A 25,000-nucleotide genomic window follows, 5' to 3' on the forward strand; every position below is an offset into this window, starting at 1 on the left:
CACGAATTCCTAAACCCAGAGCCATTCAGTCTTGGTAGAGTAGAGCTGAAGCCTGTTCTGCCCCAGCACTTGCTAAGAAGCAAAGTGGATATCTTAAGATTTGTATAAACAAAAGGTACTAAATATACCTCTTAAAAATCCCTCTTAAATTCAGTCTAAAAAACAAACCTGTTGTTAAAAGGCAGCCATTATCATTATTGTTACATACAATAAATACACACTGATAAGATGAAAAAAGTATATACATATGAAGCATATTTCTATGGTATAATTTTGACTCCACAATATCTTCTACATCACTGCTCATATATAAAAACAATGTAAATAATTTCCATTGCTCAATCATTTGGAGAATTGCCTGTGTTTTGTTTATTTACTTTAGATATAAGACACATAATGGTTGGCCCTTTTAATTTCCTGCCCATCAAGCAAGATAAAAACACTACAAAATGAAGATAATCCTCTGGATACGCACCTATACTTTTTTGTTCTTTAGGGCAAGTAAGTGGATCTTACCTAAATGGTGAGAAAATAGATAAAAACACTTTAAGTCTTTCTCAATAATTATGTCCTGTGTTTTTATAACACAGAGCTCTATAATTAATGACTTAACATTCCAGTTAGTTAGCTTAGCATGTTATGTTTTTACTTCTAATTGCCTTGTAAATTGTTTCCTTGCGATAGTAATGTTGAACAATTTGCTTAGAATAGATCAGACATTTTGGTGATATTTTTCTTTTAGGAAAAATAGCATTTGCAAGGAGGAGGAAGAGAAGGAGGAGGAGGTGGAGGAAAAGTGGTGGTTGATATTTCTTCTTGTGGAGAAATAGAATGGAGTTTGTACCTTTGAACAGAGAAATGAATGGTCAGAAACTCAACAAAAAGACTCACCCAAGCAAAATAAAATCTGATTTTTTTTGATTCTATGAATATTCGTGTATTCTTTACCATAACGACAGGACCTTTGTAAGACTGTAGTCAGAAAAGAAAGTTATGGCAACTATATTAACTATGTAGCTCATGAGTAATCAAGGATTTGCTACTGTTGACTATGTAATCTTGTAATCTAAGCGTTGACATTGTTGGAAAAAAACAGTAACTGTTCTTCTTTTCTCACAGATAATAGGATATTATTAAATGCAGGAATGTTTGCATCTGTGGCATATACATTCTAGTATCTTCTCCTAAAAAAGGATAATATTCTTACCAGGCCATACAAACACAAATAATCATTTGCTATGAGAAACTTACAGGTATTGAAAATCCTGAATACAGAGTGATTTTATTTTCTTCCTTGAAGTTATTCTCTAAATATTGGATGGGCTTAATGGGATTTCTATCAGCCCATTTTGGATCTGAAAGCTACTTGGTAAATGGAGAAGTAAGTTCAAATAACTTTTTGAAAGAATGAGTGAAAATAATAAGGGAGTTCCTTCTAAAATGGAATAGTGCAATAGGTCATTATTGTCATATCTGAAAGTTGTTCACAGAAGAATCAAACAGGAAAGGATTTCTCTATTTTTGTTTGGCTGTGGTTTTCCACTAGCATCTGTAGTAGTGGTGGGATTCAATTTTTTTTACTACCGGTTCTGTGAGCGTGGCTTGGTGGTGTGGCAGGGGAAGGATACTATAAAATCTCAGGTCAGGGGTGGTATTTGCTGGTTCTCCGAACTACTCAAAATTTCTGCTACCGGTTCTCCAGAACTGGTCAGAACCTGCTGAATACCACCTTTTCTGTAGAACCCTGTGGTGTTGAATGAAATGAATCTTTGGTGAGGCCAATGTTGTTCTTCCTATATTTTTTTTAAATTCAGTAATGTTCTTATGAACATCCCTTTTTATCAGATGTTTTGGCTCCTGAATGGAATTTAATCCTTTATCTTTTGTGATTTCTTACTTTTATTTATTATTTTGTATAGTCTCATAGGACACTCATGTTTGCCTCATATTTTGTTCTCCCTATTTCATCCCCTATTCCTCCTCTTAATACGATGAGCAATATAGTACTATTTATGTAATGACACTTAATATACTTCAACAGAATTACTACTGTTTTTAGCCTTGGATACAGGTGAAACATTGTAAGATTGCAGGTGCCTTTAGATAGGTAGTCAACTCTTCAGATATCAGTCTGGTGTAAGGGTTAAGGTCTCAGGCTAGAAACTGGGAGACTGTGATTCCTAATGCTGTCTTAGGCCAGCTGGGTGACCATGGGCCAGGCATCCTCACTCAGCCTTAAGGAGGAGGCATTTTCAAACTCTTGCCAAGAAAAAAATCAGGAACTACTCCAGGTAGTTGCCAGGAGTAAAAAAAAACTGATAACAAGGCATCAAACAAAAAAAAGAAACTTCCTTCCCTCAAGAAATTTAAAAAAAAAAACTCAGAGAAACAAACCTCAATTAAATCACTGTATCCAGTAATTTGTGCCACTGTTTTTTAAATTATCCTAAAGTTACTGCTTGTTACATCATTAGATTTGCAATGTAAGAGCCTAACATTTTGCAAGAAAATAATGTGTCTTTAAACATATATTATTAAACAAATTGTAAAACAGTGCAAGGTGAATAAGAAGAATAATTGTTGCTATTCATTAAGACTCCCAAGCCATTACAGAACTTTGGACTCTTCCATTATTTCATTTCTTTAATCCAATATTGGCTAATCTTGACTTAACAGGTGTAAATTGAAGAACCAGAGAAGTTGTTGATAGTTCAGAGCTTGACTGGCTCAGGGGCTAAAGCACTTAAGGAAGCTTATGAGGATCGTGGAGTTATTTTTTGGAGGTGGGGGAATAGTATACTTATTAGCAGAGGTCAAGCTAATCCAACCTCAGGTTATAATTATTGACCATTAAAGTTTTAAAATATAAAGCAGGATGAGCCATGGGGCAAATACCATACACAACACAACACAACACAACACACACACACACACACACACACACATACACACACACACACACAGAATAATTAAAGTTTAGCAAATCATGGTTACATGATAACATAAATAATTGGTCCTGCTGATATTTTGGGTTTTCCAGAAATTAAAAATAAGATTAATTTTAATTCCAAATGAATATCCTGTTTGATTATACAAATGAAAGAAGTGCTGTTACTTCCACAAGAGCTGTAATTTTGTCTTGTCTTCTGCAAATCTTTATCATAGTCCAACCTATCGAATTCCTTATTAGTGACCAGTTCACTAATAAGAAATATTCCTATATCTAGGAATAAGAAATAAATGTGGGCTTTTAACTCACATTTTAAAAATTAGACAGGGCAGAGATAATGAAATAGATAGACTTGAGACAAAACTTAATTTGATTCACCATTAATTCAGATGAAATAGCTTACAATACTATGATTTATTCCTCAACAGATGATAGTCCCTGGTTGATCTTGTCAGGGTTCAGAAGGTAAGCAAAGGCCAACTCAACTAAACATTGTGATTCTGCTAGAGAAACATAAGGATGTAGTCTAGACTAAGGAGTCAGAAGAACACCCTGAAAGAAGTCAATGGCAAACCAACTTGATAGAAAAGCTTAAAAAAGTGTGAGAAGTGTACTTTCAGGTTATATTGTAAATATTCAAATATATCTTTAGTGCTATTAGAATTGACCACAGCTGGAATAATGATAATTGGATCCCTGAAACAGATGTAAAACCCTAGAAGCATTGGAAGAGAAAGACAAATGTATATATACAGTAAATATGACAACCGGTTTGGTCTGGTGGTTAAGGAACCAGACTGAAAACCAGGAGACTGTGAGTTCTAGTTCTGCCTTAGGAGTGAAAATTGGCTAGGTTTCTGTGGCCAGTCATTCTCTCTCTCGTGCAACTCAGTTCTGATTATGGAGAAAATAGGAAGAGGAAGAAGTATATTAGGTATGTTCTCTACCTTGAGTTATTTATAAAAATAATAAAGGCAGGAAAAAAATTGCTATGAATTGGACTGTAGTATTTTATTGGAAATATGTCTTTCTTTGTTATTAAAGGATGTATCAGTGATGATAGGAACACATATGCTGTTTTCATTTACATGCAATTTTTTTAAAGGAAAGGAATTTAGTGCAATTTACCTTCAAACTTTTATCTGTCCTTCTACTTTCAGAGATGTCCATCGGATGCAGTCAGAAAAGTCAATATGGTAGCTATAGTAGTACAATCAAAGCTCAGCTTTAGGTTTTTGTTTGTTTGCTTGTAAGTTGCATAAAAGTGATAGAACTTTGATTGCCACCATCTTTCTTTTTTTAAAGTTTATTCCATCTTTATTACTTTATAATTAAGTTGAGCGAGCAAACCTATGTAGTATTTCTTCATTCTCTTATTTTCCCCACAAACCTGTGAGGTGGCTTGGGTTGAGAAAGAGAGTGGTTCGAAATCACCCAGCTGACTTTAGGGCTTAAAGTGGGACTAGAACTCACAGTCTCTTGATTTCTAGGCCAGCAACACATCCTTGCTAGCTCTATGGATTGTTTTTGTCTGTTAAATAAAGCAAAATGGGAGAGTTATATCTAATTATTTCAATTAGGTTTTTTTATAGGAAAAAGGAAAAGAATTCCAATTTAGCAACATCAGAACTAGGCAAAATTAAGTTTCATGTTTCGGTTTAGCCCACCTGTCTTTGTTTCCTACTTTACTGACCTCTGTCTGCCCTTTAAATGATAGATTAGCTGTGAACATCCTTTAGAAAAGGAAATAGTGTTCTGTAAAATTCACACCATCATTTCAAATTTAGCATCAGAATCAGGACATCCTAAAATAAAATCTGTGTCAAAAATAGATTTGTGCATGTGTGTTGGGAAAACTGTCAGGTTGAAAGCAAACAATCTACTTAAAGTTAATCTCTGAGAAAACATGTATAAAAGGAATTATAGTATCTTCTTTAGTTGCTTTGTATTGTGCTGATAAGAAGGGAAGCAAAACAATAGCAATAACTTTGATAAAGCAAACTAATAAAAGCCAAACAAAATAAAAATTGGAAGCTCTATAAGTCAGAGCCTATAAATATACTACAAATAACAAATTATAGAAGCTCTATAATTCAGAGCCTATAAATATACTATAAATAACACACATTTGATTCTTTTAAATCAAATAATGATTTAAATAATGGTATATATGATTGAATGGTTAACGTTTACAATACTATGCCAATCCACAATTATTTGTGATATGTAAAGCAAAATATAACTCTTTTGCACACAGCAATTAGAGTTTACAATGCATTCTTTTTTAGAAATATTTATTTAGCACTGTCAAATTTTAGTACTTTTTATTATTTATGATTGTGATGCATCATTCAAAATGACAGAACATCTAACTGTGAAGAAGCATAATGATTGTGATTATTAAATACAATAATGTATTGTCTTCAAAATTCATGCTTGCATGACAGGGTAAGCTGAATCATTCATATTTATAAATTGAACAGTTAATTCTATTAGGGACAAAATTCCCATGTCCTATAATATGGACTATATATGAAATGAACTCAGAACAAGCATTCTGACATAGAGGTCAATACTGAAATGCAATAACAGCAACATCAATAATGCATCTGCAGTGAAGATGTCAATGATGCTATCCAGAAGAATACTGATGGAATGTAATGAGCAAATCTGGACATGGTTCCACTCAAATGTACATTGTGGCAATGAGCAGTGAATTATCTGTAATCCTCTCCTATTGCATCTGCTGTTGATGGGAGTCTTCAGGGTCGATCTAATGGGGTTTAGATTTGTAAGGGATATGGGTTTGGACATAGTTTTATTTACTCAGTAAGTATATGCATGCAGTATAACTGTTTTAAATAAATACCTCTTTCATATTCTGAAGAGCACAATCAAATCAGACATCTGAATGTTTAGTCACATGAAGCATGCTATTACCTAGATGAAAAGATCAACCAACAACATAGGTAAAACCCAGTAGAATTTCCTGAACCACTTTCTCCAGTGTGTTGCAACTCAGAACCTTTCAGTTTGTAGTTGAGTTTGGTAAAAATCTGGATAACCACTAGATGGCAGAGTGCAGCTGTAGAAACAGTAAAGTTTTGTTGCTACCTGTGGTTGCTTGCAATTTTGCACCTGATAGATCTGTGTATAACCCTAGATTTCTGTTAGTTATAACAGTTTGCACTAAAGATTTGATTGACAATCCTTGCTCGTTGGCATATCCGTTGCATTTCTTAATAGTGCACAGAAAGTGCTAGTGCTAAAAACCTAGAACTAGATTTTTTATATTTATAATTGTTTGGCAGTTTTACTCAATTTATACACACATACATATCTTATTTCTAACCTGTTCTAATTTCTAAGATCTTAAGTACAGTTGTGAAAAAAAATAAGACCTTGTGAACTCTGTTTAATCAGATGATTAACTATCCTACTTTATTTATTTACATAGTATATCCAGACAGGAAATCTCCCCCCTCCCACTGCTGCCTTGTTTTTGTGATTGTGTAGATCATAGATATTAGCTACATCTGTTTCCTGTGGAGTAAGCTCATGTTACTTTTGCCCAGCAGGGAGCAGACTTGCTGCAGTTTTGGTTAATCCTGCAATACTAACAGAAAATGCCAAATATTTAATTTAATTATTTAGAATTAAACGTATATATATGCAGTTATACATCAAGATTTGTAGTTACATATTTAACTGAGCCTATGATTGAATCTAGAAAATAATTAAATATGGAAGACATTTATTAAAGTGGTAAATTTGGGGGGAAAATGCCCCAATTTTATCTCTCTAACCTGTAGTTTTCATATAAATAGTTCAGACAATCTCATGATATATTTTCCCTCTTACTTTTATTTTCACAAGGGAGAAATTAATCTGAACTGAACTAGCAGCCATTTCTGAAATGTTACATTTTCAGGTCAAATGCTCAGCTCTACCTGACAGTCACCTGAACTTAATGGCTCAACATCTAGGTATGGTAGTGAGAATGAAAATTGGTTAACGGAGTCCCTATTTGTTACTTCTGTGACAGGATACTTCCTAGTTCCTTTCCTGTTCCCTTTTTCAGAATTAGAAATATACTAGATAACCTGTGCCCTGTTGGGTCATTGTTTCAGAGAAGCAGGCTGAGCACTGGTGAGCAACAGGAGCAACTTCTAACTTCTTGTTGATTTCACCATTGAATTTCCTAGTGGAAAGCTGGCAGGGAAACCTTCCTTCCACCTTCTTTCTTTTCTTCCCTCCCTGTTTCCCTCCCTCCCTTCCTTTCTTCCTGCCTGCCTGCCTGCCTGCTACCTACCCTGCCCTATCCTTGCCAAGTAGGCAGGCAAGTGGCTGCTGCTGGGTGGGGAAGGCAGAGAGGTATTATTAGACTGGCTGGGAAATGGTCACAGAACATTGAAAATGAAGACCATGTGACCATGGGAGCAGCCCAGCACAACAGCAAAAGGCAGTAACACTGACCTACCCATAACTTCCCCAAATTTTATTCCCTTCAGTCAGGAGTCCTGGATTTTGGACACATCCTATACACTATCCCTGTAGTGTTTTGTGTGATCTTACCTGTCAGCTCTTCAAGCTAGACTGGACTAGGAAATCAAAGTAATGAATCTTATGTTGCTGTTATTATAAGGTTGTAGTAACAGAAACTTGCAATTATGAATGTGCTTCCCTCCCTTCATGCCTTTATTCTGTTAAGAATAAAGAATCAGGGAATCAGAGAGTCATGTATGAGGTGCTTTCTCAAATTATATTCTGTCCCAAACTCATATTTTGTTTGTCTGACTGTTGCCTCGGATGTGTTTCTTCCGTCTGTTTTTCAGGGTTACTCCTCCTTCTCATTTCATTATCTGAACTATTTCATGATTATAACTGCAGATGTCATGGCATAAGAAGAGACATTAATGGAAAATATAATGTATACATTGTTTTCCTGTGTACTTTCATTGGACCTGAAGTATACCAACATCAACCTTGACGTAAGTACAGATCCAAAGTATTAAAGCATGAGACTACTATCAATAGTGTATGATGGTGAGAAAGCAATAACATTAATGGTTAGTACTGTACTCTTTAAGCACAGTGATTCCTATTTCTGTTGTGTCTTTTATTAATGTAGCCTCTGGAAAGCATGATGCTCAAATTAGAAATGTTTATTATGCATCATTTCCAAGCGCAGGTGGAATTATAAAAGGATAAAACAGATGTCTGCTGCTAAATGAAAATTTCGGCAATTATTTCTGTCTTAAAATTGGTCTTAATTGGATGCATCCTTCAGAAGTCATTGAACATTCCTTATAAGCAGCATTTCAGATATACTGTTTAAATAATGAATTATTTGCGAATACCATATATTTTATAGTTATATGATAAGTGTGAAAAGTTTAGAATGGAATACTTATAATTTAAGATATGAAAAGGGCTTCATATTGTGGATTTTATTATTTCTTAGTAAATCTGGTTTATGAAACACACATAAATGAGTGTGGGTTTTTGCAGAAGATCCTATGACTTGAATTCTTTTCTTTCTCACTGCTAATATAAATTGCACGGTGCTTTTAGCTTCTCAGGTCACCCTTCAACATACAAGTAACCTAGTTAAGAAATTCATGCTGCGTCTGTGGGGATGGTAAGAGATAGATAACAAGTTGAGCTATGAATGCTGGGCACTTTGCTCTGTGCCCACAGTTAGCTGCCTATCCTCAGATACCCTAAAAGAGAATCTTCTTTTAGAAGGACTGAAATACTTTTAATCTGAAGACTGAGCAATATTTGTAGATGTGAGTAACCCAGACCAAGTACTGTATGTATTTACTTAAACATGTTATTTCAACCACTATTTCATCAACTGTATCAAGGTAATAACTCACTGGGGAATTATTATTTTCATCCTAGAATTAAACCAGTCTTCTGAGCCCATTTTGTGTTCAGGATTAAAAATAGTTTTCTGCTGAAAATGCCTCATCACAGCAACAAGGTGTTTTTCTAGGCCGCACTTCAGCCTTTGTTTGGTACATGTAGGTTAGGTGACTTGTTTTGGGATAATTCCATAGGCATGGATTTATGCTTTACAATTTCTTTTCTTTTCTTAGTTAGAGTGTCCTGCTCTTCCTCTTTTTAAAAATCATAGTTTTAGAATATTTAGCTGTATCTAAGCCCTGTCATGTCTCTCAATGCTATTTTCTTTTGATTGCCTCTCCTCTCTCGCTACATGCAACCAGTGGTGGGATTCAAATAATTTAACAACCGGTTCTCTGCCCTAATGATTTCTTCCAACAACCAGTTCACCAAACTGCTCAGAAACTTAACAATTGGTTCTCCCGAAGTGGTGCGAACTTGCTGAATCCCACCACCGCATGCAACCGTAGTATGGCTATGACAACATAGTGCAGAAAAGAGGTACATTTATAAAGCAATGGAAGGAAGTGAGGAACCTAGGGACAGAGCAAAATCCCCAAAGTTCTCAAGCTCTTTGTCAGTTTAAGCATTCCATTAAAAACTTGTTCAGTAATCAGATTTTTTCGGCCCCACATAAAGTGACAGAAAGCTCTAAAAACAAAGGAAAGAATAGAATAGAAGACAGAAAATAGAAAGATTTGCACCATAATTCATGCATTCTTTCTCCTAGTTGAGCAGACAAGAGGAGATTGTATTGAGATGTCCATCAATTTAGCACCCTATTGCTACAGAGCCAGAATAAGGATGATAATTTAGACTATCAATTTTGGGGAGTCACACACATATGTGAGGTGTAAATATATAAATAAATCGCAGCATCGTGGTGGTGGTGGGACTCTTTCTTGTAGTTCCAAGCACACTTGCTTGAAGTTATTTTACTACAGTCAGTAACCTTTACTAAATACCAGCTATTTGATTAGGCCAGATCACAACACAGATTCTGCAAAGAGTCCTGGGATGCTCCATAATTATGATAGGGTATAATAACAGAATCTCAAAAGCCTATCAGAATTTTATTCTTCCCCATCATACACTAAACAAAATAAAATTGGGATTGCTTTGAATTTCTCATGCTTTCCACTTTCTCAGGAATACATTTCCATTCATTATCATCGCTTTAGCTATTGTCTATCCACTGAGGATGACGGGCCTCTTTCCAACCAATATGGTCCAGAGCTTTCTTTTGCCAATTGGGCCCACAATACTTGCTGATGTAATCAATCCATCTTGTTTTAAGTCTCTTTCATGGACACTTTTATAAAGTGGGATCCATTCTATGACTGCCTTGGCCCACTTGCCATCAGCTGTTCTTGCTATGTGACCAACCAATTTCCAGTTTTTATACCTGGAGAAGAACTAAATGTAGTAGACCACTATACCTTGGCCAATGGATCTCAATGGAAAGATCCAATAAAGGAAATTGAACAGCGTGTTAAATATGGTTGGCAGGCATTCACCAAGCTAAGCATAATTTTCAAGAGCAACCTCCACTATGCATTTCCAATATATCTCCTATAATAGCACCTCCCTTCCAAGGTCATCACTATATCTTTTTAGAGAGTCTAAGAGGATATTAGGGGTCAGTATTCAGGCAGTATCAACCTTCTCATATTTAATTCATGTACCACATGAATGTCAAGACTGCACAATCATCAGAAAACAATGCACAGCTCTTCTGTTGTCAAAACTTTGTTTGTTGTTGCTATAGCACCCATACAATAGGTAGTGCTGTGATTGGTACTAAATCAATAGCTAGACTCCTGCTCAGGAGAAGAGTGTTTATATATAACAGCAGTCTAATTATGTTGAGAGCAGCAGACCAGATCTTCGAACTTGGATTTTAGAGAAAGAGTCCTCCTACTCATTCTTTTCACCATCTGAAAGAACTCTAGGAACGTGGTCCATCCTTACAGCACATCCAGGAGATGTCAGGTACAATATTGTTTATTTAACTCAATAGGGTTTTTTCCCCAACATATGAGAAGTAGATTATTCCATAGTTAATGATAAATAGTATAGTAGCAGAAGTTTCAGGGATTTTTCTCTTTGCACGGGATCAAATTAACACAATTCTTCAGTCTTTAAAAATCTTGAAATTATTGAAAACCTGAAAGATTAAAATATAGCAAACAAGCTTTCCATGATCTTAAACACCATAATTCTGATTTAACAGGAAGAACAATTTTGTTGCATGATAGAGACTATGTAAAGCAAGAGTTTACAAATTTACCAAGGCATTATATAGGAAGGTCCTATACTGTATGTATTTGAAATATGTAGTCTTTGATTCAGAATTACTAAAGGACACTTTGATGGTATTGATGGTATTTAATTTCAAGTCATATGCAAAACTGAGGACCATACAATCTTAACTGCTAATTAGCCAATTGGTATAACTTTTCTTATTTTTATCCATATGGTCAGATTTCTAGAGGTATGGAGCTTGGTTGGACTATGGACAATGAACTATCCTCAACATATGAGAAACTTGTTTTGGAAAGAGATAATAAATTCCCTGATACATGTTTTAAGTTTATTAACTTGGATAGTTAGATTTGAAAATGAAAAACACCAAGATAATGTATTAGAGAAAGAATAATATGACATTCATAGTCTGATTCCCTTTTTAGAATTCTTTTTTAACAACTAATAAATATATTTCTCTTTTAATGCACCAGATTCTTCATTAACATAAGCATAATTAAACAGTGAGACCTGCAATTAATCCATGTTCACTTTTTTAGGAATAAATACTAGTGGCACAGGATTTGGCAGTTATCATGTAAATTTTTTAAGGGCAAAGGAAGATATCTGTCTTAAAATTATATATTTAAAATGTTTTAGTTAGCTTAAGTTTTCTCATAAAGAAAATTCTTCATGGATTGGGTAATCATTAGATGAATTTGCTCAAACTAATCACACTATCAGGGTTTTTTGTTGTTGCTCAAAATCAAAAGTATATCATCTTCCATAGCATTGGCATTGGCATTGATGAGGGATGAAGAGATATATCTGGAAGGCCACATATTTCCACTCATGTCTCATGAAAGAGTTTAAACTTCAAAGTCTTCCTGGTTAGCTCCTTACATCTCCATTCTAATATCCTGGCTTGACCTATACTTTTTGCTTCTGTTATATCACAGCTCAGTTTCCTGCCAGACAATTATACCTTTTCTGCCTTTCTAATCTATATCCATTAAACTGCTTTTTAAGACTTTTTTTTAAATTGAAGACTGTGGAATTTTAAAAAAAAATTATACTTATTTATGAAAAACATCTGTTTGATTATCTTTAAAAGAAAAAAAAACAAATATTGAAACAAAATATAGTTTTGTAATATTATGCATTTTTTCATTCATCTAGTCCACTCATTTTAAATCTTAAGAGGATGATGTATATAGTAACATATTCTATCTATATTTTACTGGTTTAAGAAAACTTGAGACAGCATAACATTTAGACTATTTCAGTATTTGATCTTGGCTGAAGTGAATGTTGAACATTTATATAAAAGATAAGACTTTTTCTGTCTTTTCATTGAAAAGCTCATATTCTCTGTTAATAATAAGCTACTTTTTCCCCTCCAAATTGCTTTCATAGGATGTCTGATAAGAGATTTCCCAATATATAATTTTAACAACTTTCAGCCATTCATATATTGTATAAAGATGCACAATCATCCAATATAAAGCGTGGGTACAGAAATAGGCAAAAGAGGCAGTGGTAAACTTGGAGATATTGAATGCTGGTGGACAAGAAATGGGAAAAGTAGATGATCACACCTCATTCACTGGTGTGATATCTTCAAAACCACAAACTATACTGTAAAGAAATTTGTTTTTCCTACTAGAAAGTTGCTTTCATCTTGGAGGCTATTAGTGAGATGAAAAAATTAAGGAGTAGTTGGAGCCAGGCTCAAACAACAATGGAGACACTTTCTTTTTTTTCTTATTCTCTCCCTCTCCCTCTCCCCCCTCCCTCCCTCCCCTCCCCGTCCTCCTCCTTCCTTTCCCCATTCTTTCTCTCTCTCTTACAATAGACTATGAGCAGGGGTGGGATTCAAATTTTTTAACAACCGGTTCTGTGGGCGTAGCTTAGTTGGTGGGCATGGCCAACTCAATATCACTCACACTGAGGCACGCATCTCCTCGCCTGGCCTCTCATGACTGTGGGAATGTTGCAACAGTCATAAGTGTGAAAAATGGTCATGTCACTTTTTTCAGTGCCATTGTAACTTTGAATGGTCACTCCACACAAGCAAAGTACCAGCAAAGGAGGGAAAAATAACTCCAGAGAAGTTCCTAAGACAGGAAATCTAGTCCTGTCAAGAATGTAATAAGAGTTAACAGAGAGGCAGTTTCTGTAAGCAACACCAGAATGTTTCCTTCCTGCCTTCCTTACAGGATTAGACCAGTAATTTCTTCTAACAACTGGTTCTCCGAACTGCTTAGTTTTAGCTAATCGGTCAGAACTGGTAGAATTCCACCCCTGACTATGAGAAAGATAGCCTTTATTTTAGGGCTGGCTCTAGGCTAAGGCCAAGTAGACACTAGCTTAGGGTTGTCAGATCTTAAGGACTGCCAAAATTGAAAAGACTTCTTTCTGAAAAACATAATAACAAAGTGAAAAGCAGTAGGACATCCTGCATCCACTTGAGGGTTAAACAAATTTTCCCCAGAATAAATAGGGTGAAAATGTCAGTGTAAGTTCAACACTGGAAGAAATTAAGAAGAAACAAGTGGGTGTTTTTTTTGAAATTCCTAATAAAATCAGAAGATGAGCCAAACCACGAGGGGTGCCAGAATATAACTTTGCCTAGGGTGCCAACATGTCTAAAGCCAGCCCTGCCTTTACTAGAATTCTGAGCTGATCTGTTGCTGGGAATTTTTGAAAATTATGCTGAGGCCACATGAAAGTAGACTAAGGGCCACAATCTGCTAATTCCAGAAAAAGACATTAAAGCAGCCAACATATTTTAGATTTGATGCTAATATAATAACAATAGTGAAGCATTGCCTCACCATGATGGAGTTCATTGATTCAACTATTAATAGCAACTATTTTGCTTAGTTCAATTCATAGATGGACTTTGCGATAGCATACAGTGAAGCAATTTATTTTTCAAAGAGTATCCCTTATTTACTTATCCAATGGAACATTTATGGGCTTTTTTTGTTTTCTTTGCACATGTGTCTAGGAGAGATTTCTGTTGACTTTGTGTATCATTTACACCATGGCAATACTCTTGGGTTTTGTTGATATGAATCATACTGCCTTGGTATCATATTGAGTAAATTAATAACACAGAAAAATAAACAGTGTCCTTAGAAACTGTAAACTGATCGTGAAATTGTTCAGGGTTCCTGGATTTTTTTTAAAATTGACTTTAGTATCCTGATACACCAGAAAAGTCTCTTGAGCATGATCGGGTTGATAACAGTTACATGAAAATTATTGTGCTCAGATTAAATATTAAAAATGCCCAGGGAAGGAATTAATTTTTTTCTGTACTGAGGTATACCAAATTCACATTGATGCTTAAAGCTTTGCATTTACAAAGTCATTGTAACCCTTTATAATGAGATTTTGGTCTTAGGGCAAGGCAGGAAAGTTCAAAGCATATTGATATTCCTACATGGGCCTTATCAAAATCCTGTTTTTGAGCATTGGGATCTACAGATTCTAGCTGCTCTCAATCCTCTGTTATACTCATAACTTCTGGCCAGCATAGCATAATCTATTAAAGCAAAAAAGTAATTCTGAAACATTATTCCATGATAACTTTAGCTTTAGGCTTATTTAGTAAATGTTAAATAGGTTTTGTGATTCAAGGCTTTTTAAAAAAGAATAAATCAGCCAAACCTAGGATGGATACTTTACAAAGAAAAGAATCAGGAGCAGTTTTCTTCAAATGCTTTATAAGTTAGTAAATATGTATTCTTTTGATAACAATATTGCAAACTGGGGGCAGCTTCCTTTAAAAAAGAAAAGCAGGGAAAAGTGTACAGAAAAACGAACACTACTATTCTGTATTGAGCAGTGGTAGGATTGAATTTTTTTTACTACCGGTTCTGTGGGCATGGCTTGGTAGGTGTGGCAGGGGAAAGTTACCGTAACATTTCCATTCCCTCCCCACTCCTGGGGAAAGGATACTGCAAAATCCCCATTCCTGCCCCCCACCCCACTAACCTGCTTTCCAGCTCTGTTCTCCTGTTCAGGGCAACCAAAGAAGACCCAGCCGATCAGCTGGGACTCAGGAGGCAGAGAATAGATGGGGGTGGGGCCAGTCAGAGGTAGTATTTGCCGGTTCTCCGAACTACTCAAAATTTCTGCTACCGGTTCTCCAAACCGTTCAGAACCTGCTGAATACCACCTCTGGTATTGAGGCAATATAGTATTTTGAGAGATGCTCCTCCTTTAAAATAAAACCAGTAATGCTGAGAGGCAAGTTAGCTTGCTTTTTCTCAAGCATACACAGAAGTCACAACTGGATATTTCAGTGTTCTGGATATTTCAGAGGGACTAGGTGCTGTCTGGAGAAAACACTGAAAGATTGTAATATTCTGTAATATTCTGTTTACAATACAACATTGATCTGATGCGTGGTTTATAGCTCCAAATCTCTAGAAATGGTATATGGTACCACACGGTATCCATTTTTCACATATAAGGAATTGCTTTGTAGCTGGACACATGGCAGAGGCACAGAAAGTCGAAAAGAGTCTCAGGAATACATTTTCCCCTGCTATAGCCAGAGGTGTTATTAGATAACAATTAATTCCCATAATAATTGGATTTGGTGGGTATGGATTGCTCATGAAGAAATAAGTCTCTCCTTTTGAAGAGGAAATTAACCTAGGGGTGATAGGATGATATTCATGGAGGGCAGTGTGCTGTGGGAACCCAACCAATTTTGCACTAACTTCCTTCTTTATCCCCATTCAAAGAGTCATATAATCTAATCAGTAATCAAGTCCAAATTGGATTCTCTTTTTTTTCTTAATGTTTAAATGTTTCTTTACTCTTGACTTTGCCTAGGGAACTGGCTGAAAATAGGGCTGCTGTGATTATTTGTCCTACTTCTTTTGAGGGAAGTGGACCTGGAACACATGGCCTCAACAACTTAATATTGACTCATACAGCGTTGGTATGGCTATTGAGTATCTGTTGGCCTTAATCCAGCATCAAATTGTGTAGAAAAATATACAATAGATTTCCATTTTAAAAAGTAACAACCAGAGCAAACTGGCAAGACAATACCTGCCAGAAAAACTCACTCAAAACTGTTCAACCTCACTTAATACTTTTAACAGGAAGTGCTTCATAAATCATATATTTAAGTTTAGTTTTAATACATTTAAATGACACAAATCAACTGTTAATACCTCTAGGTATAAATCAAGAAAAGTTACATATTATCTTTATGCATTTGATTTTTTTTGTTCTTTTAATTATGTCCATCAAATCACTCCTGACTCTTAGCAACCAAATGGACTTTCTCCAAGATGATCTCCCCAAATCTAGCTTTTGAAGTCTCTCACTGGTGTACTCATCATCTCTGCAAGGGATTCCGTCAACCTTGCTGCTAGTTGTCCTTTCTTTCCTTCCACTTTTCCAGCATTGGAGGAATAACCTGCTAATCAAGGTTTCCTGGAAGGCTAGCGGGTTAGGGGTACTGAAGACTTATTAATATATTTAATATTTAGAAATAAAAAGGCTGAACCAAAGTGGATGCATATTTTAAATACTCCAGTAATTATAATCAGCCATCAGGACATTAACTCCACAGGGACACATAAACAATTTAAAATATTGACAGTTGCAATTTAAATCCTGGTGTCTTTCTCTATTGTTATTTGTATCTGGACATCTAGATAGCTTCATCTTTAGTTAAAAGGAAAAGAGTCTGCTCTTTCAGATTTAGCAGCATACCCCCAATTATCTAGTACAACAAGCAATTAATTTACTATTTAGTTCCCATGGAAACTAAATTGCTATTTAATTCAGACTCTTTATTTTAACAGATTGTCTGGGCTGCCTTTGTCCAACACTCTTCTTTTCCAGACTCTCATTAGAATTTGATTTACTTTATTTTTACAATGCTTCTCCTGTGCATAATTTAGAGTTAACATGGTTATTTTCCATTTTAACCTCACAACAACTCTGTGGGAGTAGATTGAGAATTTATAACTGGAAGATCATAAAGCAAAACAAGAGTTTGCTTTCTCCTATGCACATTCATTGTTGTAGGTCTTATATAAGCCTTGAAATAGAATAGAATAGATTCATTTAATCTTATATTTATAAATGGACAGGTACTATATCTCATTAGTAATACATTAGTCACAGATTAGACTTAAGGGACTACTGTTGCAATTAAATTAATGGTAAGTACAAGAGTATGTGTTGTATTAGTCCACAATTTATCAGAACAGAGGCTTTCAGTATTATCAAATTGCAATAAAAGCCTAATCAATAGGGATTAGTCTTGATGCATCATGTCATAGATAGAAACAGCCTCAGTAAGAATCATTTCTTGAAAGAACAAATCAATTCAGGAAAACAATTCCATAAGACTATTCATGATCTATTCCCTGCCATGGAATATATGACACAATTACTGGCTGCTTTACTGATTTATTTTTCTAAAGCTGCTAAAATATTGAATGATGTAATTTCTTAAACATTGTAAATTGTTCTACTTTGAATTGTATTTTGTATTTTTCAAGAATCAAATTCTTTTGGCATTTGTATTTAAAGACCCCCGTTTATGTATAAGCAATCTCAACATAATGGGGTATCATATTATTGAGTGTCCTAGCCTATGTCAGCCCATTGTTCCTTGGTGATTACTACTAGTGTTTGACAATCATTTTTGCACTTGGTTCATAAAACACAATTTAATGAAGTTCATGGAAAGTACTCCAGCATGGAAAAACTAATTTGAGGGCAAATCCATTTCAAATCTCGGCAGTTTTCAGAACACATCGAACTTATTTTTAGCCTATTTAATTTATAACTTTATAACATATTTCTAAGGCTGCCTGGCTCCAAAGTACCTTACAAATTAAAGAAACATGATAGCTGCCCAGAGGAAACAATTAAAACTGTCTTCTCTATACAACACCCAACTTAATGGAATCCGTCAACCAACCTAACTCAATGCCTAGAAGGAAAGAGCCATATTTAAAGGCTCATTTAAAGAGAAGCAGGGTAGATGCAATTGGAAGCCCTTGAAGAAGGAGAAGGTGCTCTAACAGAGAAGACCTCACTTCACTAGATGACACTAGTTCCATTAGATCAATGGTTGCCAACCAGTGGGCCGGGGATCACTGGTGGTCCCCAAGAAAATTTTGGTGGTCTGCAGAGAAATGTCACCCCCAAAGCACCCCCAAAGCAATTAATCCAGGTTGCGCAGGAACACAAGGCTGTGCCACCCACATGGTCCGCGGAAACCAAAGATAAACCAAAAGTACATATATAGACTGTATGAAACCAGGCTCAATAGCAGTAACTGTGAGAGGGATCTTGGAGTCCTAGTGGACAACCAGCTAAATATGAACCAGCAGTGTACAACAGCAGCCAAAAAAGCTAATGCAATTCTAAGTTGCATTAACAGAGGGATACAAGCGAGATAAAGTGAAGTACTAATACCACTCTATAAAGCCTTAGTAAGACCACAACTAGAGTACTGCATCCAGTTTTGGTCACCACATTATAAAAAAGATGTTGAGACTCTAGAGAAAGTACAGAGAAGAGCAACCAGGATGATTAGGGGACTGGAGACTAAAACATATGAAGAACAGGAACTGGGCATGGCTAGTCTAGTGAAGAGAAGGACCGGGAGGACATGATAGCAGTCTTCCAATATTTGAGGAGTTGCCACAGAGAGGAGGACAATCAACCAATGGAACAGCTTGCCCTCGGAAGTTGTGGGAGCATCATCACTTGAGACTTCCAAGAAGAGATTGGACTCCCATTTGTCAGAAATGGTGTAGGGTCTCCCGCTTGGGTGGGGGATTGGACTAGATGATCTACAAGGTCCCTTCCAACTCTGATTATCTGTAATATGAAACACAAGGCTTGCATCACTTGCATTGCGAACAACATGAGGTAGTGAGGGGAGGGGAGAAAGGGAGGAGGGGGAAATTTGCCTCACTCATCCCACGTGCCTCACCTGGCTACCGAGCTGTTTCTTTCTGTTTCTTTCTTCTTCTTCTGCTTTTGGCTGCACACAAGAAAAGCAGCAAAAGTCTTTCTTTCTCTCCCCCAAACTCCATCAGAAATGAGTCTTTGGGACCCTTCAAGGCATCCTGCTCCAAGAGGCTGCGTCGGCATGACAAGTCTCACAAAGACTAATTTCTGGTGGAGTTTGGGGGAGAGAAAGACTTCTGCTGCTCTCCTTGCATGAAGCCAAAAGTCAGTCAGTCAGTCAGTCTGTCAGTCTCTCTCTCTCTCTCTCTCCCCTCCCCTCCCTCCCTCCCCTCTCCTCTCCCTCCCTCCCCGAGCTGGAGATGGTATCCTGCGATCCCAAATAAAAAACGATCGATCAGTAGAAAAACGGGGTGGGGAATTTTCCTGCATACTTTTGGGGGGATTTTCCCAGGGTCCGTGGGATTTAAAATTATGAGTTTGTTGGTCCCTAAGGTCCAAAAGGTTGGCAACCCTTGCATTAGATGACACTGTTTAATCAATTGAATTTAGAGCATGCTGACTCTGTCTGATAGCATACAATAGGAAGAACTTGGGGCTGTTTATCTTTCAAAGATTACACTTTAATAGTTTAAAGGCATCTCTTTCTCTTTAAAGCTGCTTTTACCTTGCTGAAAGGACATATTCCATAGGAAGCTATTTTTTTTTCTCATAGGAGCTAGGAGCCATGGGAAAAGAATTTCTATTCTGTTTAACTCAGTGCAATTATTTTAAAAGAATAAATATTATCACTTGTTTAAAATGTGTTGGTGGTAGGGAATGCTCATTTGCACAACAGATTTTCAGATAAAAATAATTTTATGTGCGTGTAATCCTTACAAATGTTAGCAATAATTAACTTATAATCAAATCAAACAAAGACAGAGGGGCAGAAAAGGGACAGAGGGACAAATGATAATTCTATATGGCTGAGCAAAGCAGTACTTTAAAAAATGCTTCTGCCAACATTACTTTCCTTGCCATTTTGATTCCAATTGACTGGTTTTTGGGTAGAGAACCTATGTCTTCATCCCATTCAGAAAAACCTGTTCCTACAATCCTTGGTATTTTTAGGACTTGGAGACCATTAATTGGCCAAAGAAATTTCCAGATGTTTCCTGTAGGATCTTTTTGCTTCAAACAAAAGCTACATGATTCACTTTTACTCTTTCCTTATGCTTAATTTGATCTAGGTTGCATTTTTGTTAATCTTGCTAAATCTTGCAAGGACCACTAAGAGCATAAAGCTATGGACAATGGTTAAAATTGCAGATATCTCTAAAAATTAAGTATGCTTGAGAAATACATTTCTAATTTATTTTCGGAGGGGCAACGTTGAAGCAAAGCTGATAGATTATACAGGTTAGGGCCAGCAACCAGATTTTAATGTACTGTCATTTTTAATGTGCAATATTATGTTATTTGAGCATAAAACATTCTTCACCAGCTGATGATGTATATCTTCTTTTTATGTCTCACAGATGCAATCCTATTTCTAACTCTTAGGAGACAATTATTGTAAATTTAGAACTCTTTTAATAGGAAAAAACAATTAAAACAATATATTTCCATTGTGCTGTACTTTTTGATGAAGATAAAAATCTCTTTTCTTTGGTTTCTCTATACCAGCTACCGGTGATAAGAAAATAAGAGAATAAGCATTCCCCACCCCACCCCCAAAAAAAGCTTGATAATTTCATCAAATTGAGATAATCCACTCACCACCTTCCTTTTCCAAGCAGTGAAAATATGATGTCATTTGCATATTTCATAAAGATCCTTTTTGGTCAGTTTTTCCTACAATGACAAATTTTCAAATATTCTAGACATGCTGATCTTTCTAATAAAAATAGCTTTCGAATCAGAATATAATCTGTATTTCTGTTTTTTTTTAAAGCTTCTTGTATTGCAGAAAAGAAGCAGCAAGATAGGGTAGGGATAGAGAAAGAGCTACAGGGAGTCCTCAACGTGACCATAATTGAGCCAGAAATTTCTCTTGCTAAGTGAAATATTTGTTAAGTTTTATCCTATTTTATGACCTTTCCTGCCACAGTTGTTAAGTGAATCACTGCAGTTGTTAAGTTAGTAACATGGTTGTTAAGTGAATCTGGCTTCCCCATTGACTTTGCTTGTCAGAAGGTCTCAAAAGCTTATCATATGACCCTGGGGCATCGCAACTGTCATAAATATGAGTCAGTTCCCAAGCATCTGAATTTTGATCCTGTGACTATGGGGATACTGTAATGGTTATAAGTGTGAAAACAGTCATAAGTCATATTTTTTTTACTGCTGTTATAACTTTGAAAGGTCACTAAATGAACTTTTGTAAGTTGAAGCCTACCTGTAATTGGATCGATATAATTGTATAATTATATATCCTCATCTAATTGTTACAGTTACAAAGAGTAAACTACACTTAAAAAATAAAAATGTAGTAAAAACAATACACAGAAGGGTATGAATGTCAAATTTGAAGTTTTTAATATGGTTTAAAATCAGAACTCCCAAACATTTTGGGACTGAAGGAATTTAGATAAAATAGTCTGTAATCTTCCATTTGGAAGCTTGACATTGACAGAGTGGTTGTCTGAGGAGACATATATCACTTACTAATTTTGATGTACTGAAATATTAGTTCCCAACCCTCAGTCATCTCCCACAGGATAGCAATAGCACTTAGACTTATATACTGCTTTACAGTGCTTTATAACCCTCTCTAAGCAGTTTACAGAGTTAGCATATTGCCCCCAACAATCTGGATCCTCATTTTACCCACCTAAGAAGAATGGAAGGCTGAGTCAACCTTGAGCCTGCTGAGATTCGAACTGCCAAATTGCAGTCAGCCAGCAGTCAGCAGAAGTAGCCTGCAGTACTGCACTCTAAACACTGCACCACTGTGGCTCATTCCCTTCCACTTTTTCTTTCTCTGGGCACATAGGCATATTGCCAAATGAAATGGCAGGTTGCAACCACTTACAACTTTTATTTTCTGAAAAAGCTTTGAAACCTTAGATCAGTGGTCTTCAAATTTGACAGCTTTAAAACTTGTGGACTTCAACTCCCAGAATTCGTCCTCCAGTCATGTTAGCTGCAGATTTGTTTTTCCATCTTGTATGATTTTTGCTTTTGTTAGTCTCCTTCATTCTGCTTTTGTAAAACAGCTATTTCTCCCATACTTCCCCAGATAGTGAGATCTAGATGAAAAGAGCATATAATTCAAGGGATTGGGTGGAATAATGTTAGCCTTTTTCAGAGTAGTCAGGGATAGATACTATGCTAATAAAAACAGAAATTATTATCTACATACTGCATACAAAGAAACGATAGCATCAAAGATTAATACACCAACATAAGGATGGTTGAATACAAACAGTACTTTAAAAAATGAAACAATATTACAACAAAAATTACACAAAATTTAAAAACATAAAAGTACATTTAATATGCATTATTATAGGTCATCATTGGACAGTTTTTAACCAGTCCTGCACAGAACAAGGCAACAAATGTGGTCTTGATGTTGCATTAATAGTTTTTGATAATTGAATTATATTTTTTATTCTTGTTCAATACTCTTGCATATATAAACAACCACATACATTTGTTTTATTTCATTTATTCATTCGAAAATATTCATACCTGAAAGTTCAAAATATAATACAATATATAATGCACTCTTTTACATGTCTGCTTTAATAAAGTAAAATGGGGAAAAAAAATGAAGTCTACAAAGGAAGTCTACAAAATGAAAAATGATGACCTCTGTGTGGAAATAATTAATTCCTTCCCACCATTGTTCATCTGATTTAATTTTATAGATAAAAGAATAGAAGCTTTAATACAAAAGAACAAAAGCCTTCTGAACGATAGTGTTAGTCAGCCATTTTAGAACAAAAAATTGGAACATTATGTTTGTCCTCATCAGTTTAAATGATAATATTAATCTTACTGCATAAAAATAAATGTTTCAAAATCATGGGGACCAGCTATTAAAATTATAGAATTAAGTTTGTTTCTTTTAAATAAATTATTCTGGTCAAATACAAATGAATCTTAATACATAATTTTACAGATAATCCTGCAGAAAGATCTGAGATATTTGATAATTAATTAAATTATATAATTGTTTTAATGGTTACAGTATCAAAAAAGAATTTCTGAAACTACCTGACTATTATTCTATGGATTACAAAATATTCAGATATTGCAATAAGATTTTTTGGGAAGTGATTTTGCCCTTACTTAAGATCTGCAAGTCTGGCTTGTTATAGGATTTCTTTCTTTTTCTTTTACTGTACTTTAATATATATATTTAAAAGCCATAGGAACAAAAAGACAACAAGAAGAACACACCCTAAAACGGAACAGTAACCTGAAAGGAAAATGAGAAAAATATTGTAAATGAGTTAAATAATAAAATAACTCAAATTTTAAATTAAATCTTGACCACATGGATCTTAACAATACATTGTTAATAAGCCAATTTATAGATGTGGGGGTGGGGTGAGCACATACTTGGCCTAGTGAGTTATTTATATAGAATATTTTTAAAAACAAACAAACAAACATTGGTTTGTTTGGAAACTTCAAACTTTTTGTTCTGTATTTCTTGCACTAGTAATATCTATCTCAATGAGTATCTTGAGTTGCCTCTAAAAATGAACTGTAAATTTGGAGCCATCCAAAACTCTATATCATCATCATCATACAAGAATTTCTGTTGTTACTGAATGGCAATATAATTAATTTAAATTCCTGTGACTTTACAATTGCTATACAAAACATTAGCTGTATGATGCGATTATCTCAAGCAAATATTGTGCAAAGCTCTATACTAGACATCTATTGTATACATTGTTGCAAAAGTACAGAATAATAGAGAATTATATTCTGATTGAAAACAAGCTTTAGTTTAAGAGGTGATTTTTCAGTATTAGAACAATATGTTTTATCCAGTGGATCATTTCATTGTCAATTATGTGATACAATGAAGATCAAAACCATATTTGGTACATGCTGATTTTATTGCAGTTTTGATTCAATTGACAGGAGTAAACTATGGACAAAATTAGCAGTTAATCATACAAACTGTGAACTTTCATTCTTTTCGCAGTATCCCTAAAAGAGTTCAAACTTGATTTTTTTCTATAAATGACTTATCTAATTTTTTCAGTGTTAAACAAGGCTATTTCCAGACTCCACTTATTTTTAATTTCTTTGACAGTGTAACTGAACCATGATGATTTTTTTCAAGCAAAATTATGTAAGAGATATATATCATTTCTTATTTATGTTAATTATTTGATTCTTTTTTCTTGCTCTCAGATTGGCCTTCATAAACAACTCTTAGCCTCATCTATAAAGGGAAGGTTAGAGATTGAACAAAAAAGATCTTTTTGATCCAGTGATAGTCTCTTAATGTCTGTCTGACTTGATATACCTTTGACTTCAACTTACTAGCCAAGATCTCATGAAGTTCAGCTTGAGGACTAATGTCTAGTAGCTTGTAACTCCAGGAACACACAAGCATTATTTTGTTATGACTTCAAAAGTTAACATTTAAGCAAGTCTATTTTATTTATTTATATCCTACCTTTATTATTTTTACAAATAACTCAAGGGAGCAAACGTGATGACCCGGAGTGTAACACAAATGTAACAAAATCCAAAATGTAAATAAATGTCCTTTAATGCCTCCAACTTGGCCCCACTGTTCAATAATACCCAGTTGGAGATACAATGTACTCAAAAATAGTCTTCAAAAGAAAGCAATACAGTCCAAACTTAATAAGCAGATAGAGGTGAAATAAAAAACCAAACAAACTACAATGATGAAATTTCCACAATGGACCAGGATAAGTAGTTACCAAATTCAAGGAGACAACAAGG

The 25,000-nt window shown here is 35.2% G+C and overlaps 1 protein-coding gene across 1 annotated transcript in view; it reads left to right on the forward strand.

The window, feature by feature from the left end:
- The first annotated feature begins 10,711 nt into the window (after nucleotides 1-10,711).
- The window catches only part of RP1 (RP1 axonemal microtubule associated), a 213,712-nt gene continuing 199,423 nt past the window's right edge, over nucleotides 10,712-25,000 (forward strand). The window contains exon 1 of the mRNA XM_087961737.1: nucleotides 10,712-10,852. The gene's annotated coding sequence lies outside the window, so the exon portion shown is untranslated. The remainder of the gene's footprint in view (nucleotides 10,853-25,000) is intronic.

The sequence above is a fragment of the Notechis scutatus genome, chromosome 3, assembly GCF_049901735.1.
Source record: "Notechis scutatus isolate UNSWTSFEM ecotype Mainland chromosome 3, rNotScu1.2, whole genome shotgun sequence".
Taxonomy (NCBI): Eukaryota; Metazoa; Chordata; class Lepidosauria; order Squamata; family Elapidae; genus Notechis; species Notechis scutatus.